This window comes from Chelonia mydas, chromosome 7, assembly GCF_015237465.2.
Source record: "Chelonia mydas isolate rCheMyd1 chromosome 7, rCheMyd1.pri.v2, whole genome shotgun sequence".
Classification (NCBI taxonomy): domain Eukaryota; kingdom Metazoa; phylum Chordata; order Testudines; family Cheloniidae; genus Chelonia; species Chelonia mydas.
The window spans coordinates 60,854,682-60,871,889 of NC_057853.1; the positions used below are offsets into that span (position 1 = coordinate 60,854,682).

At 39.1% G+C, this 17,208-nt stretch overlaps 1 protein-coding gene across 8 annotated transcripts in view; it reads left to right on the forward strand.

Moving 5' to 3' along the window:
- ADK (adenosine kinase) overlaps positions 1-17,208 on the forward strand; it is a 555,104-nt gene that overhangs the window by 443,233 nt on the left and 94,663 nt on the right. The window lies entirely within an intron of this gene.

Here is a 17,208-nt window from a genome sequence, read left to right on the forward strand (position 1 = left end):
TGATAGAAATCTATAAAGTCATGAATGATGTGGGAAAAGTGAAAAGGAAGTGTTATTTACCCCTTCACATAACACAAGAACCAGAGGTCATCCAATTAAATTAATAGGCAGCAGGTTTGAAACAAACATAAGTACAGCCATTCTATTCCAATTTAAATGTTATAGAAAATTATTTTAATATCTGCTTTACTTGAGGGAAATAGGTGCTTGTTCTTCTGCGTATTTCTAGTTGTACGGAAATATGTTGGAAGCCGATGACAAAGGCTGTTTGGGTTTTCATAACTTGTGTAAGGAATATACCTTGCTTTTTGGGAAATAACCTTGAAGCTTACTGCAATATGCTTCAGAAATACTGGTGACAATTTCTTTATTATACATCATATATTCCCACACGATCATGTAGTACCATTTCTCTAAAACCACACACCCAACTCCTCTCTCCTCTGCCCCCTCAATCCATCACCCACATATACTCTGTCTCAATTTCTACATATAGCTTATAGAATACGCTTACCCCAGTGAAGAGGGTTGCACATCCAGATTCTAAACTCAGCAACAACTGTTTAATTTTTTGAATCTGTACGGAGAGGGAGAGCAAATCCTAGGCAGCCTGCATCTCCCATTAACGTTTTCCCCCTCCCCCCCCCCACTTCTATTTCTGTAATCTACTATCAGTAGGAAGAAACCTAAGTTACCAATGACAATATTGAGGCTGTTTGATAAGGACTGCCCAAGAAGCCTTGTGAATAACAGAGAGATTCATCAATTTTTTTTCCTTCCTGTAAGAGAATGCATTGTTTAAGAACTATGCATTGACATCTGCTAAACCATGGTCCAAGGACTAAAGTCCATACTGGAATTCTGGGGTCACTAGAGTTGCAGTACAGTGCATTGCCATTAGCCCAATCTACCAACTGTATTTTAACCATATAAAGGGGATTCAAAGGAAGCCTTCATGGCACAGCACAACATAAGCAAGCTCTCTCATTCATAAAATATCATACGAACAGCTGAGAAAGTATTCTTGACAATCTTTCTCAAAACACCACCACAACATTAGGAAATTAGTTGTTGGAAAACGGGATGGGGAAAATCTGAATTATCTAAGCAACTGATCAGCCATCCGAATGGCAGGTATAAATCTACAGCTTTGTGAGTGTGCATCCCTAATTGCATATTTTGGGGGTTGGTGGTCAGATTTTGGCTTTTCCACAGAATCGCTTGATCAAATACTAACAAAATCTGAAAGCTGCAGTGGAGGAATAGCTACACTATAGCAGCATCACTTTGCTATTAATTTAACATAATATCTGTATAAGTCATTACACTCACTTGGAATTTTGTGTAGACATGATCTACCAAAACATAACAATTACACATATACCACCTTTCATTTTAGTGAGAGTTAACTCCCCAGATACATTAAGGTGTGGATTCCATACTCTCTCCGTCCCTGACATATTTAAAGCAAAACATTTGAAGCAGGAAAAGGGTGTGTGTGTCAAACTGAGATATAGCTCTGTTTCATTTAAGTGAAACTCAGATTAAGATTATAGCATTTGCTGTGCTAGCCTCCTACAACTGTATCCCTGGAATTCTTTCTAGGCCATAGTGGAAGTGACTAACCAAAATAAGTAATCTGCACACTTGGTAAATAATATAACACAATCTTAATTCAGGTTTTTCTTCCTTATAACACAATCTTAATTCAAAGTCTACCTATTAAATTCCCACTTTCTCTTCTGGAGCTATTTTTGTCAGGGATAAATGTCAATTACCTCTTTTTAATCAACCTTCACCTCTACTATTCTTAAATAAGATTTTATCCTCCTTGTTATTTCGAACTGAAAAATACGCCATGTGGAATACTGCAACATAAACAAGCAGAAACATTGGTTGCTTCAGAAGGCATTTAGATGGATCCAGAGTGAGAAAGGAAAGTGTAATAGGTTATAGAGGGATGATATCACCCCAGGAAGGTGCTTAATTCAGGAGTAAATTATGCAGGCATTCCTTCCTCTCACTATTTTTTAAAATAACAAATTGCAGCAGAAATAGAAGATATGTAATTTACATTTTTCTTTTATTTTGTAAAACTGTTTAATTTCATCATGCAAATTAAAAAGCCTAAGTTTTCCCTTTTAGACTATATATAATTTTATTGGTGTAATAATTCTATATGCTGGATGGGTGGAGAGGATTGGACATTTAGATGGATAATGAGAACATCCACAGTTAAGGGAGATATAAACTCTCATTCTTCAGGGCATAAGCCAGCCATCATCTGATGACAATTGGAGAGAAACATCTCATATGAGCAGACTATTCTATAATTGTCCAATATGGGTTTCTTGCCATTTCCTCTGAAGAATCTGTTGTTGAATTGTCAGACAGGATACTGGAGTAGATAGATCACTAGTCTACTCCAATATGGGCAATTCCTATGTTCCTTTTGCAATTATTTTTCTCTCAAGAACGGAAAACTCATAGTTATGTAATCAGAGTTGTTCTCATCACAATTTATGTAATGTTATGACTTTCTATTGCATTTTTTAAAAAATTAGAATTGGACAACTGTTTGTGATGCCACTAGTTTCATCCTCAGTTTCACTCCTTTGAAGGCATTTAATCGAGCCTCCTAAATGACTCTTAAGGAAAACTCTCACCCCATCTCAAAGAAAGATGCTACCATTGTGGGAGATTAGGAGGCCCCTTTACCAAAGAAAATGTGTCTTCTGGGGGAAATGGTAGATTGGCATTTGCCATCCATTTATATCTACTGACTTTTATAGTAGCTCCCTGTAGACTTAGGGAAATGCCTGCCTGGAGCTTTATGCATGACCAGGGCCTTTTAGAAGGAAGCTGGTGTAAGAATGGGGGAAGGAGAGGACTTACTTCCCAGGGTTGTTCTTTACTCTCTCTCCCATATACCCTGCTCCACAAGAAGGAAGAAACAGCACCATGAAAGTGTCCACCTTGCTCAGATGGTATACCCGAAGACAGCATATTTTGATTCTTCCCTCCAAGTCACATTGAAGAACATTTATAAAATTTTGCTGGTTCCCTCAAGGCCTCTATGTGAAAATATTGGGATTGATGTAGCACAAAGTTGGTACCTTGATTGTTCTTCCTCCACTCATTCCTTTCTCCCTGTATTGGTGTCTTTGGAAGTAAATGCCACACTTACTGCTCTGCAGGATGAGGTCAGTACAAGGAATATGCTCAGGTTTGGACAGAAAAGAAGTTAAAGCTGTGTAATAGTTTAGACCCCAGTGCAACTTCTGTTAAAGTCAATGGAAAAACTCCTATCGACTTCAGCAGGAGGCTGGCTCAGGCTTTGAGTAAGGTTGTCTAGACTGCAGTCACAGCTGCATGAGATCAGGAGATTAGTGTTCGCAGCAGTAGTTGAGTTTTTGGCTCCTGTTGTTGATGAGCCTTTCTCAAGCCTCCATATCCACTGTGATTATCACAGAAGGAACAGGGGCTATCTCATAGAATCTTAGCAGGTGTCAAGCTGTCTGTTTCTCACTATAGGGAAGTTATATACTCTGTAACCCTTCCTCACCATTGCATTAAGGAAATCGTCCAGGCAGCAGATTAGCTAATGCCAGTGTCCACTATGGTCTTCTGGAAGGACTCCATGGTAACTGAGCCCAGGGCAGTGATAACACTGACTGGGAGAGAAAAGGTGGAGCCCCTGTTTGTTGTCTTCTCCAGGTCATCCCTTATCTCACTATATAAGGTGAATGATGACTTCTGGGATGAGCCTGTGTTGCTAGTCTACCTGTGCCGTGATGAAGTCAAGAAAGTCCTTCCTTGGCTTGTAGACCCTGTGTGAAGAGCATCTGTGAGCTAGTGAAAGTTTTGTTCTCCTTTCCCTTACTTGGATCAACATGTACTAGAATGGTTGGGTGTTGTGCTACAGCCAAAGATTGCCACAGCTTCCATCCAGGACTGGCGAGCATCTTCCCTAAGGCCTTTTCTTAGTCCTCCCCTGTCCTGTACCTGGGCAGTCTAATTGGCTTCCTCTCTCAAATAACCAAGCCTAGAGCCCCTTGAAAACTGCTTGCATGTTCACTCTCTCTCACCCATGCTCACCTGACTATTTGTTCAGGGAGAAGGGATAGGATATTTAATTGGTTTGGAGTGAGCATTTTAGCTGTGTAGAGTGCAGAGCAACCTATGAGTGTCTGGTGCCTTAGGCCCAGATATGCAAAGGTCTTTAGGCACCTAACTGCTCCTGAAATCAATGGGAGTTAGTAGCTTAAATATCTTTGAGGATCTTGTCCCTAATGGTTTAACTTGTACCACACACATTACTGCTGATATGACTAAACGAGCAGCACCTGGCTAAGTATATGTGGGCATCCAGCTACTTCTAAAAATCTTACCTGAGTGGTCAGCCTCTAACTGCAGCCTGTGGCTGAACACTACAAGAGGGAAGGTCCCGAGCACTCAGAGAATTTAGGTGTGGGTAACAAATGGTTATGCTGAGGTTATGTTATGTTATGTTGAGGTTCATTGGGAGCATGCAGCATACCACCAGCACTTGTGTAAGCTTTGAACAAATTCAAGTTTATTGTCTGCTAGCAGAAAAAGTAAAGAAAGTAGTTGACTTATGATGATGATAAACTGGTAACCTTCTTGCAGTAAGTGCTTGTTGAGGATAATGAACAAGAGGGAGAGACTGTATATGTAGAGTTCCCAAGTGTAAAAAGAAAACATCCCCAACTCCTCTTACAAAGTATTAAAAGTTGAACTGATTTTATCCATAGTTCCATATGTAACTATAGATGCCAAATTAAACCAAATCCATAAAATGTGATACTTACCTTTTGGAGTAAAAAGAAAAGGAGTACTTGTGGCACCTTAGAGACTAACCAATTTATTTGAGCATAAGCTTTCGTGAGCTACAGCTCACTTGGAGTAGTTCCTTCTAGTGTGGCTTATTAGCAATCAAACATCAAATGTTTTTAAAAAGCAATGCTGAGTATTAACTGAGAATCATTCTTCAGTAGAATCTAGTGACGGTTACTTGGAAATGAAGAATTCTTGTGTTTTTGTAAGCATAGTAAGCTATGCTGTTTTTCTTTAAACTTTAGGGTATGAATTATATTCTTATAATGGCAGCTGCAGAGTGGAATGTTTTAACACACTGGAGTGAGATATATCTTGGACACATTCTTGGTATCTTAAGTTCAACATGCTCCATATGGTGCCACTGAGACAGTGATTTTGAAGAAAACAGTCAGACTGCTGAAACAGCGTAAAATGCAAATTAGTCTTTGCTATATAAGTACAAATTCACTGTCAATCATTTTAGTTTCCTTTCTCCACAAATACTTCCAAAGTAGGCACCACATTTTATACCAGCTGTTGAACATCAGTTAAAGAAATGGAAGAGGTGGTGTGCTAAGAAATACATGCTCCTTATGGCTGAGATTGTGTCCTGGTCTAACGCAGTCATGTTGGAGAGCAGAGGAAAGCAAGATGCAGCCTTCCTTCCTTGTCACATTAGCACTGCCTTTATCGTGGCTCCAGGCATTTTGGGAAGAGCCAGGGCTGTGTGCTAGCTCTTCCTCTCCCTGCAAGCAAGTATAAGGTGGTCTGACAGAGGGAGCTGTGGCTTCACCAACACCATGTGCTGGCCAGCAGAACCTCCTCGATAAGGTGGGGGAAGTGTGCGGATCTCCTTTAAGGTCTGTAGCAACGTCATTCCCCATCAGCACAAGAGAGGAGCCACAGAGTTGCCCCAGCTACCACCAAGAGTAGTACTAGTATTTTGCCCTATAGCAGTGCCATGTAACAATCATAGTTAAGATTAAAATATTTTAATGCTTGTGGTCCCAGATTAGATGAGATTAATTTTTAAAGACATAATAGGGTTTTTTTCATATATTTTTCCTCTCAAGGAATTTTCTGGGTTTATAATGCTTAGTTTTGGGATACAACATTCTTGTAATGTTTTTGCCCTTAATTAACTGATACATACTCTCAACATTAACTCCACCTTAATATAAGTGTTTTTCTTGGCTTTTTAAAATTATTTAAAATGTCACACAAGAGCACTACATGAGAAACCCAAGGAGAATGCTACCTTGTGACATTTTTAAAGATTTGAAGATATGGAATATCAACCTTAAAATTTTTTCAAAAAATGATTTACTTTTAAGGCAAGATTCAGTGGTACACACCAAAGCAACCAGGCCAGCTAAAATGAATTTACAACTCTTTTGCATCATCAGAGCAGTGCAAAGCAGCCAAGGCAGTCTAGTGAATCTGACCCTGAAATTGCAATTGACTTACTGGTTTAGAGGGTTGTGTTAGTGAGACCGGTGCTCTGTGAAGAGGGAGAGCCCTGTCCCTGAGTCCCAAGTTCTTTGTGAGCTTCTGTCTGATTTGCCCCAACAGTGTGAAGTGCAGTGGAACTAAGGGGAGCAGTACCATGGGGAACCTTTCAAGCACTAAATGCTAAATGTCATTAAGGACCCAGTTTTTAATTTATGTGAGACAGAAACTAATTAACAAATGTATTTGTAAATTTGCAGAAAATTCATTCTATACTCAGAGTAAGTGCTGTAAATTTGGGGTCAATATGCTGTCCCATACAAAACAAATGTCAAATCCCTGCTTTGAGTACAAAACAGAACTCATAGTTAATTGTGGATTCATGACTAGCACTTGTACAATACATTGATTCACATTTTTTCCACATACAAAAAATATAATTTTATCTCAAGATTGTCAGATTTTTTTTTCCTTGCATGAGCTGATTTTTTTTATTTAAAAAAGAACTCTGTGTTCATCCAATCAAATGACACCTCACTGAACATGTACTGGTAGAAGCGTTTATGAGAGCTTTATGCCCCTATAGCTTCTGATATGCAATAACTCTTTTGACCTCCCAGTCTGTACACTGATCCTTACCCCTCTGACATGATGACATAATAATGTCACCCAAGACCACCTCTGATTCCCTCTTCCCCTCTCTCCCCCCCCAGAGACACACATGGAAATCGTGTTGGGGGATCCACCAAACATGCTCAATTCAACCAGTTATGTCCTAACAAGGAGCTTAGTTCTTCCCCAGCAGGTTAGTCAATGCTAAGTAGGGGAATAAAAAATGAAGGGGCTACATATTCTGAACTGGAAATTACCTTTGCTTTCTTTCTCTGCCTATCAATGGCTTTCCATCACTGTGTGTCTCAGCACCATGTACATAAATAAGGAGAGTAAAGATGCCTGTTTAAAGAAAAAAAGAGCTGCGTTATAGGTCTGACAGTTGCATTTTGAAGTTTGGCTAGTGAAAAGAGAAGGGACTCACTGGACCAAATATTCTGTTCATCCCCATCCCAAATGAAGAATAGTGTGAAAGTAGGCAAAAAGCCTCACTCCACAATATATAGCCCCTGCCCCTTTTTTTTTAAATAATAAAAAGAGGATGGGGCCCAGGAGCCAGCTGTATTCTCCCTGTACTAAACCCATACCCCCGCCATTCATGGCCTATGCAAGAAAATTACTCCTACTGTGGAAGGGACAGAATCCAGCCTAAAGAGTTGTGGCACACAGGATGCAGAGAGCTCATTTACAGAAGCTCTACACTCCCAAGCAGCTCTGCACTTCCCAGATGTGGAACAATTTCCCCAGCCTTTCCAACTGTACACAGTATATCAGCCTTTCCCCAGTTAAAGTCCACTCATGTGACTGGCTTTCTGGGTTTTGTATGAGCCATGAGACTGTGAATACATTCTGCTGGCTAGAGCCCTAATAGCATAAATTATTCTTTTGAAAAGTTCATCGAACCTTTTTAGGTGAATGATCAGCTCACCTTTATGCACTGTAGGAGGCAAAGGGAAGATTGTCATCTTAGTGAAATAAAGGTACATGGGGAGATACTAATAATTTATGGCTAGATTTAACTATTTTAAAGAGAGTAAATTATTACAGCTCCAGGGCAACAGTAACTTACATAGTGACAACTTATACAAGTTTTATGTACCTGTTTACTTCAGTGTTCACTACAAAAGTGTAGTTACCATAGCAATGGTCTTATCGTCTGATTCCTATGCTAGTTTTGAAATGCATAACACCCACATGCAACCTGAATTGTGATTGTTTTCTACGGCAGGTAGAACTTGAGAACTTGCCACACACCTTTCTAAATAAACAGCAACACATATTGATTTACAAAACATTTTATGGTGAAAAGTAATTGGTCTGAGTAGATCTAAGGTCTCTATTATTGCTAGTACTGTAAAACCTATGCTACTGAAGTAAAATAAAAGCTTCCCTTATCAGCAGGGTATCTACGACTGTATATTTAACCCAATATCTTGTGCAGCATATCAGTACTTATCTGCAGTATTCCAAGATAAAAATGTGTAGCATTCAGGAAGACATTTTCTCTGATTGAAAAGGTGAACTTCCAAACAGAAACATCTTTTGGCTCTCTTATTGCTCCTTTAGAATATGTAAAGATGGCCAATGTTTTTTCCCCCTTAGTTTGTTTTTCTGCGTGAGAATATATCTGGTCCTGTCTTTTCCTATATTTACTGGAAGACTTTGGTAATCGTCTGGAAGACCTAGGTGATGACTTCACACAGCTCAGAGCTGAAGTGAGGTGCAGCTCCTCTGGCCCCAAGGTGTGGGATTAGGAATCTTGAGTCTTAGATTCTTAAATTAGTATTACCCCACAGAAGGGTGGCAGACTAATGAATAGAGATACGGAGAGCTCTATTACCACAGATCTGCTCTTTCCCCTCCCTTGGCTCTGCAAATATGTTCCTAGAGATGTGTATAAATCTTCATGAGTTCCTTAAAAACTGGCTGTCTTCCCTCTCTGCTCATACAGACAGTTGTGTGCAGATTATGAGTACAGGGTTACAGGCTCAGGCTGCAGTGTGCTGGCTCAGGTTCCTCGCCTTTAACACCTAGCTTAGATGCACGAGCACATGTCACCCAGTCTCTCATAGCCATTAGTGGACAATCTAATTTTTGGTGGGTAAGGAAACTGGCAGGAAGAGCTAAAAACAATCCTACATTGAAAGGTTAGGGACTGTTTAGTTGTAGGGAGTGAGACTATGAAGCTTGACTCAGCATCCCGTAACCCTTCAATCAGGAACTGGGATTGCACGGCTCAGGTTTCAGCCTCATGCTGTGAGGTCACTGTCCAGACCCCTCTAATGATGACCAAAGTGCTCCAGTAAAATGACTGAAGTCAGGACAAGATATTTTTAATTTTTTTTTAAAACACTGTTTATCATAACTCTCAGGCTGCCTGCATACTGTGTAAATGGAACTAATGCAACTTTTTTCTCTGCTTTACAGTTCATCATTGACAAGCACTTTAAACTAGTTTTGGATTTCTTAGCTATATTCCTTTCTATGTGAAAGTAAAAAGTTTGCTCTCTCCAAAGGATAATAAAAGCGGATTGTGCTTAATTGTTTTCTGAGCACCATATTGTATCCACTCTCTGCACAGGTGTACAAACAGGAGAGGATGGAAGAAGCCTCACATCACTTACCATATGGCCACACTTACCACACATGAACTAGCCACAATAAGTCTGGAGAAGGTAGGCCCAAGTGAGGACAAGGCAATGACCACCCATGTTCTTCATCTCTCTGACCAGCAGAGTTGGATGGTTTGGAGTGGTGCACACCTGCAATCTTCTCTAAGGATAGTCAGTGATAGGTCAGGTATATGGTTGATTTATTGGGTTTACTAGCTTAGTTTATCAAATCCCATTGGTCCTTTTTCCACTTCCTACTCCTTACATCTATGCATTTCTCATTTTGCCACTTATTGCTTTTATAGCCCATGATGAGTACATTCCAACTGGTTTCAGAGGGGTTGCTGTGTTAGTCTGTATCAGCAAAAACAACGAGGAGTCCTTGGACTCCCCGTTGTTTTTACATTCCAACTGGTGACTTTAAAATGCACAGCCAGACACTGACCTATAGGAAAGTTATGTCATAGTATATTTTACCATTGTTGGCAAATGTGAACATAGGAAAGTGCACACTAGCACTATAGAAAGTGAAGGTGCCATATACCCTGGCCCTTACTATATAAACAACAGACTTTGAAGGAATGAACCACATACATTTTCTAAATGAAGGCTGTGCTACTGCTACTAAAATTGTGGTTTCATATTCTTGATCATCTGCTGCTACTTGAATATAGTATTCCTTCCTTACCCTCTGCTGGTGGTCCAGCCACATGGTCTGGGGTGGACTCCCTAGGACATGTTCACACACATGCTCCTCCTCAGCCAGGAGAAGAGGACATAATTTTCTGTCACATGAGAGAGAACTGCTGGTACAGTACATCACCAAATGCTAGACTCATTTCTTGAAGTGGGAGCACTGCAGGAGAATCTGGCAAGGAAGATGTGTTTATGTAATGGAATTGAGTGTTGCAATTGCCATCACTTAGTTCCCTGGCTGCTGTGAGCAAGTGGAGGGAGAAAAACAATTCAACCTGAGATATATTCAGACACCAGGGGCAGCTCTAATTGTGTACAAACACTTATTTAAATACTATGGAATATTATTGGAGGCAACTATAGTATTAAGTTCATTGAGAGACCATATGTAGCAGGCTCATTGATGGGGATGGGAACACCCCCAGGTCCCCACCCTTTTGTTGGAGATAAATCTTCCTCTAGTGTCCTCAGTATATGGCAATATCCCTGGGAGATTCACAACACAAGAATAATTACTGAATTACTTGGCTCTTGTACTTAAAAATTACTTTCCAAGTCCAGCTGTCTGGGGTATAAGTGTTAGGAGAACAGGATCCTTATGATGTAACTTTATGAAATGCAGCTAGTCTTCCATCAAAATGCAGAAAATATAAGTTAGAGCCTAGGACCCTAGTCAAATCTGGCACATAAAATTTTATGGTTATGTTTAATGTTCCATATGTGCTTTGGACAGATGCCAGGTTTGAAAAGAACTGGTTCAATATTATTTACCAAAAAAACAGTATTTTCAATACAGTATCTTCTGTGTAATGTCCAACTGTTGATCATGTGAGCCAGTCAAGTTATGGGTGAAGTGTCTGGGGTGGGGTTGTGTGTTTCTTTTATATAATATAAATCTGTGATCAGGGAAACATTTCTAAAACATGGCACAGCAGACATCATTCAAGACCCTCAGAAAGCATAAATGAGAGGGAAAATAATCTATTTCTGCTCACTGGAAGCAAAAAAAGGATGATGATCATGATGAGATTGAAACTTTAACAGATGTCTAGGAAAATGGGAGAGGACCATATTCTTGACTTTTAATGCAGATGCACCGACCTATGCAAGTTCTGCTTTTCTATTTTGTTTTGGTGTTCATAACTAGGTATTTGTAATATATTTCTGTATTATGTGAGCCCCAAAATTTTTCTCAGATGTTTTTAGGGAGTTTTGAATAGGACAGTTTTAGAACAGAGCGATGCAAACACAAGGAATTTCTATAAATCTATGCCACTCCTATAAAACAGGCAAAGAGATCCCAGCCTGGCTCTCTCTTTCTCCTTCATCACCACAAATGAGGCCCTTTTCTCTTTGGGTTCCCAAGGCAGTGTGGAGGTGCTGCTGCTTTGGCAGCGCGGGATTGTCCTTTAAGAATATTCATAATGAGTTACTTTATTTTTGGCATGTTGCCAAAATTTTGCTGACAATACAAATGAAAGACATGGGACAAGGAATAGGCAACTCTTTGGTCCCAGGGCTTTCGCCCTGCTAAATTTCAAAGACCTGCTGCAAAAAATGGAGGTAGTACAGCTTCTTAATAAAAGGTCACATGAATCTTTTATAGTGAAAAGTGTTAGGCATCCTAAATATAGGGGTTGCTATCAGCACCCCCTATAATACATAAAAAGCAAACATTCTAATTAAGCTATTTATACTACAGGCAAGAACAGGAAAAGAGAGAGAGATTATTTCCATTTTTAAATACTTGGGATGTGCTCAGATGCTATGGTGATGGGGCCATGTAAGTACATAGAGAGACTGAAGGAGCCATTAAAACCAAAGCTAATCTAAAAATTTTAATTTCAGTTTGAAGACGATTTATAGTTTTTCAGTTATCATGTCACCTAGTGGGGGATAAATCTTGAACAGTGTAAGCATGTCATCTATATATACTGCAGGACTAATCTGTAAATCCCAGTAATTAAAGAAAAAAGAAAAGAAAATGGTGATAGTATGACAGAGTCTAAAATAAATGGAAGATTTTAAATATAGCGGGGGAGAAACTGAAATGATAAGTGGTTCAAATTGTAGTGCTGGATCAAATCTGTTATCTGATATTATCATAGCTGACAGGCAAGCTGAAGATATATGTACCAAAATGTCAGAAAGTGTGTTGTTCTGTGAATGTGTTACACTGCTGCAAAGAAAGCGATGCAAGTGACAATTTCAAACAAGTGGTGTTCCTGCAGTTGTTTCCTTACTTCGTAGAGGCTTGGAGGTCAGCTTCTGTAATATTGCCAGTCCTCGTCACATCCGAAAATTAAAGAGTTTAATTTGGACTTAAACCAAGTCTCCCCCTTTGTAGCGCATCTGTGCCCATCCTTAATATTTTTATATGAATTAAGCCCAAACCTTTCATTTTCATCCTAGAGTTAAAAGTTAACCACACAGATTTACAATCTGTGGAATAAGTTAGTGCAATATTCATATTCATTAAACTGTAGGAAAAATATATTTGAACTTTAACATTTTTATGACTAGGTAACACATGAAATGGTATTTTTAACAGAAAAGGTAAACTAATCAATTAAAAGTTTAAAACTATATTAACAAAGCCATTTATAGTTATAATTTGGTTATCACTGTCTAAGATTAATGTTGTTTTAACCTAGTGGTCTTTAACGATAGTCCATAGAGAACCAGTGGTCTGCAGAGTTCTTCTTGATGGTCAGCAGAATACAATATTTTTAATAAGAAAATCTGATCTTTCTCCTAGGAAGTGATCTGGAGAATGAAAATCCACAGTAAGAATCTGGTGTAGGGGATATAGGCATGAAAATAAAAGTAAAGAATACATCCTATAGGAAAGGGATATGATGCCCTCACATACAATTACCTGAAGTTCTCATTTTGTTGAGCTACAAGAAACACTCTGCATTTGGAAAAGTAAAGACAAGGATATCAAATGTTATCAAGGTACTGACATGCAGAAACACTTATGTCAGATATGTTTATTCATATTGCCATATATCTTTAAAAAAATCCAGTACAGCTCTGAGCAGAGTTCCTGAAAAGATCACATCAGGTGAAGGAACACACATTGTACGAAATCACCAATGTGACACTCTTCAAGACTATGTGCCTGTAACTACCCATATCTTTGATAAATTGTACAAATTTTGTTTGCCAGGTGAATTACATTACCAAGTATTAGGTGAAACATCACATGCTTATTTATACAGGAAAGTAATTTTAACATGGTTGAGTTTTATTTTTAAAACTTAAAACAAGTTAATTAGTAAGTATACTTTTTTTTTCGCCAGACAGCGATTCAGTTTTTTTGCCTTTTACAGTTTACAATTTGTTTTTACTGGCAAAAGAGATGTGCCTTCAAATTAGAAAGGGCATGGTGAGAAGTATCCTCATTTCCTTTTCAGCGCAGGAATGCTGAACCCATTCTTTTCCTGAAAATATCCTATTTTCGCATATGAGAGCAGAAAACCAGCTGGCAGAATAGACATTATCTTTTTACCTAAGCCAATTTTTCAAAAAGATAATTAAATTCAAATCATATGAGAAGGTGACTAGGTGTCTGAAGAAATCACTAATGGGATACAGAGCCTTTTGTTTCTTGTTCACATCTGTCCACGGTTGGTAGGAACTTAAGGTATATCTACACTGCAATTTGAAACCCACAGTTGCCCGTGCCAGATGACTCAGGCTACCAGGGCTTGGGCTGCAGGGTTGTTTAACTGCAATATAGACTTCCTGGCTGAGGCTGCAGTCTGAGCTTTGGGACCCTCCCACCTCTCAGGATCCTAGAGCCTGGGCTCCAGCCCAAGTCCAAACATCTACACTGCAATTAAACTGCTCTGCAGCCCAAGCCCTGCGAGCCCCAGTCAGCTGGCACGGGCCAACCGCAGGTTTTTAATTGCAGTGTAGATGTACCCTTATTGGCCCAGGTGAAATAAATCTGTAGACTGAAGTCCACTTCCTGTCAAAACCTTTAGTGCTACTTGTGGGTGTTGTCATTTGGGTTTGACAACCTATCCCCCTTTCTGTCTACAAACATATCATGCTAACCCAGGGCTCAGACTCAGCTTCCCAGGAATCCACGGGGTGAAGGGTCCAAGCCTGAGTCAAGCTGGGATCCAGGGTTCGAGCCCTATTGCTTTGCAATGTAGATGCAGCCTCACTGGACTTGTGCTCTGGGAGTTGACCAAAAGTATCCCACAGGCCAAGTTTCTTTGTCCTCTGGATAGTCAAGTTTGGTGAACAGTCAAGTTCTCCCACATTGCACCATGAACAAAGGGATAGAGTGGCCACGTTTTGGGAGGGCACTAGGAAAGCTGGAATATGTGTGGTTGGACTCAGGCCCACATAATACAGTGCAGACCCTGGAGCCCCAGGTTGGGACCCATGGTTCATCAATTCCTAACCTGGGGTTCCAAAATGAGTGTAGAGGCTCAAGCCCTAAGTTAACAAGCCCAGGGTCTGCTAAGTCGAGTTCTACTAATATGGGGCTTAAATTGCAGTGTAGACATACCATGTGTGTATAACTGTAGTAGCCAAACCTGTAAAGTGCAACAGAAGGCATGAAATTTAAGTGGGGTTTTCAGAGAGAGCTACAAAAAATGTAAAGACTAAGTTAACAGGCACTGGCATAACAAATTCTCTATAATAAGAATGTCTAAGTCAACTGAATTCAAATTAACTTTAAAAAGGTAAAATCAGTACTGTTAATATCAGTAAAAAGTCAGGACTCTTGCTGACAGATGGGGTGGTCAATTTTATTTTTTTGATAGGAGTTAGCTGAGCAGTTAAACCTAGCACAGAAAGAGAGTTATGTGATCGTTCACCCCCTGTTCTTTATAGGGTTCCTGATGCGATAGCCATTAGTTATCATTCTAAATGGCCACACATGACATCATACAAACAATGTATATCAAACATCTTGCTTTACTGCTAAAAATCTATTAACCTTTTAGGTGTTCAGTTGACAATATGTGATCTGCAAGTCCTGCTACATCACAGCAGTTTTAGAACTACCTAATCATTTTCCTCAGCTAAGATTGCTGTAATTTCAGGCCAGTGATTTCAGGCCAGTTTGAGTGCCTGCAATCACAGAAGGACTTGTTGAAAGTGATGCAGTCTTTTATTTCTGTTTGTCATCCCTCAGCCAGGAAATAATACAGGAGGTTTCAGATTACAGACTGAGAGAATCCAAGGACCAGCATTATAGATTTCAAAAGATCCTGGACATCTTTCATTTTTATACATTTATTAATTCCTTATCTCCCCTAATACCCTATCTACTTGATTTTAACATATTTGTTTCCATCTTTATTTTGTTTACTTGATCTGTGGATTAAGCAAGGAGGCACGTATCTTTTTCCCTCTTCTGCATTTATTTTTAATTAGAGACAGATGCATTCATATAGACAAATGGACAATTTAAGGTAATATGATGTAGCTAATTTGATACCAGAAGCATACGAGTTGAGATACAGTGAAGAGAGGCATAAATAGTGCTGTTCCTTAGATTAGGATGTAAAGTGGAGATATAAGTAATAGCTCTTTATTCATCATAAAATTTCAAAATGGCTCAGAAGTGTATCACTGTTGTGACCTTGTAATGGCATTAAGCCTCTGACTCTGAGTGACTTTTTTTATTATTATTATTATTATTATTATTATTATTAATTATTATTTTGCCAGAAGATTCTGGCAGCCACTACAATTCTAGTAATAACCTGAATAAGAAAACAGTTGATGATGATGCATAGGTAATAAAGATGCTTGAGCCTTGCCACGGCTGATATGGGAAACAAAGTTTTAATTATTTTCTAAACGGGCCCTCACAAATAACTCCCTCCGGTAGAACGCTATGAAATAATGTGCACATTGCAGCTCTTATCCCACATAGTGTTTTCACATGTTCTAAACTGATTTTTTCCCCTCATTTGGTGAAACCCATGTACTTTATGAATTGGTCAGTTTCTGTAGCAGCAGTGGACATTTGAGACAACAGTATAGGGCATAATGTGCATCCCTGCTAGCCTCTATGAACTAAGATAACTTTGGGATCTGACACTGCTCGCAGGAAAGGTAAAAGTTTTCAGTATTTCATCCAGTTAATGCCAGATGTGCTTTAATCTGTAATATATAGTGGTGGGTATGCACTTTTTCAGAGATTATAGTGATGGTTCTCAGGCTCTATGCAGGAGCCGCCCGGTCTGTGACCAGCTTTTATTGATCCCTTGTCTGAAAATGTGAACAGTTGTATGCTCCTGACTAGAGAAATCTTTTAGATGAATCTCTCATATTTGTCAAGGGGCAAAATATTTTGAAGCATTGTACTCCCAGGAAGCATCTCCAAGTATGGATCAAACTTTACCAACTGCATGAGAATTTTATCAGATACATATTTGCTTCAAGAAGATATGCTTGATGTTTCCCTTTCTTTCTTTTCCCTCTGCTCCCAAGCTCTCCGTCTCTCCCTTTCTAAAGAAATTTTTAAAAATTCTGGAACAATATTTCTTTGCTGCTGAATTCTGAGTACCCTTTATAAATGGGCAGTTTTTATAAAGATTTAGGAGGATGTATTGTTTTGATACAATGGAATGTGGTACTATCTGACTTAAAAGGAATGTCTGCCTAAACCAAATTGCAACCAAGTAAAAGTCTGTATAGAATAGGCCAATGTTTTGTGTTGTAAATAACTATTGGTAATTACATTAAACTGGATTGATGTGAAAATACATGTTGTTGTCACTATTCACAACAAGTTTACTGCTGTCATTAAAGAAAGTATATAGAGGCAGGTCCTTGGGTCATGTAAATTGTAATAGCTCCATTGAAGTGAACAGAATTATGACAGTTTACACCCAACTGAGGATCTGCCACATAAACTGTATATCTATCCTTTTTTAAATGTCAGGGTGCCGTGTGGACACTGGTGGACACTTCATAGAATTCTTGTTTTAAAATATCTATACCCAGATGCCAAGTAATCAGA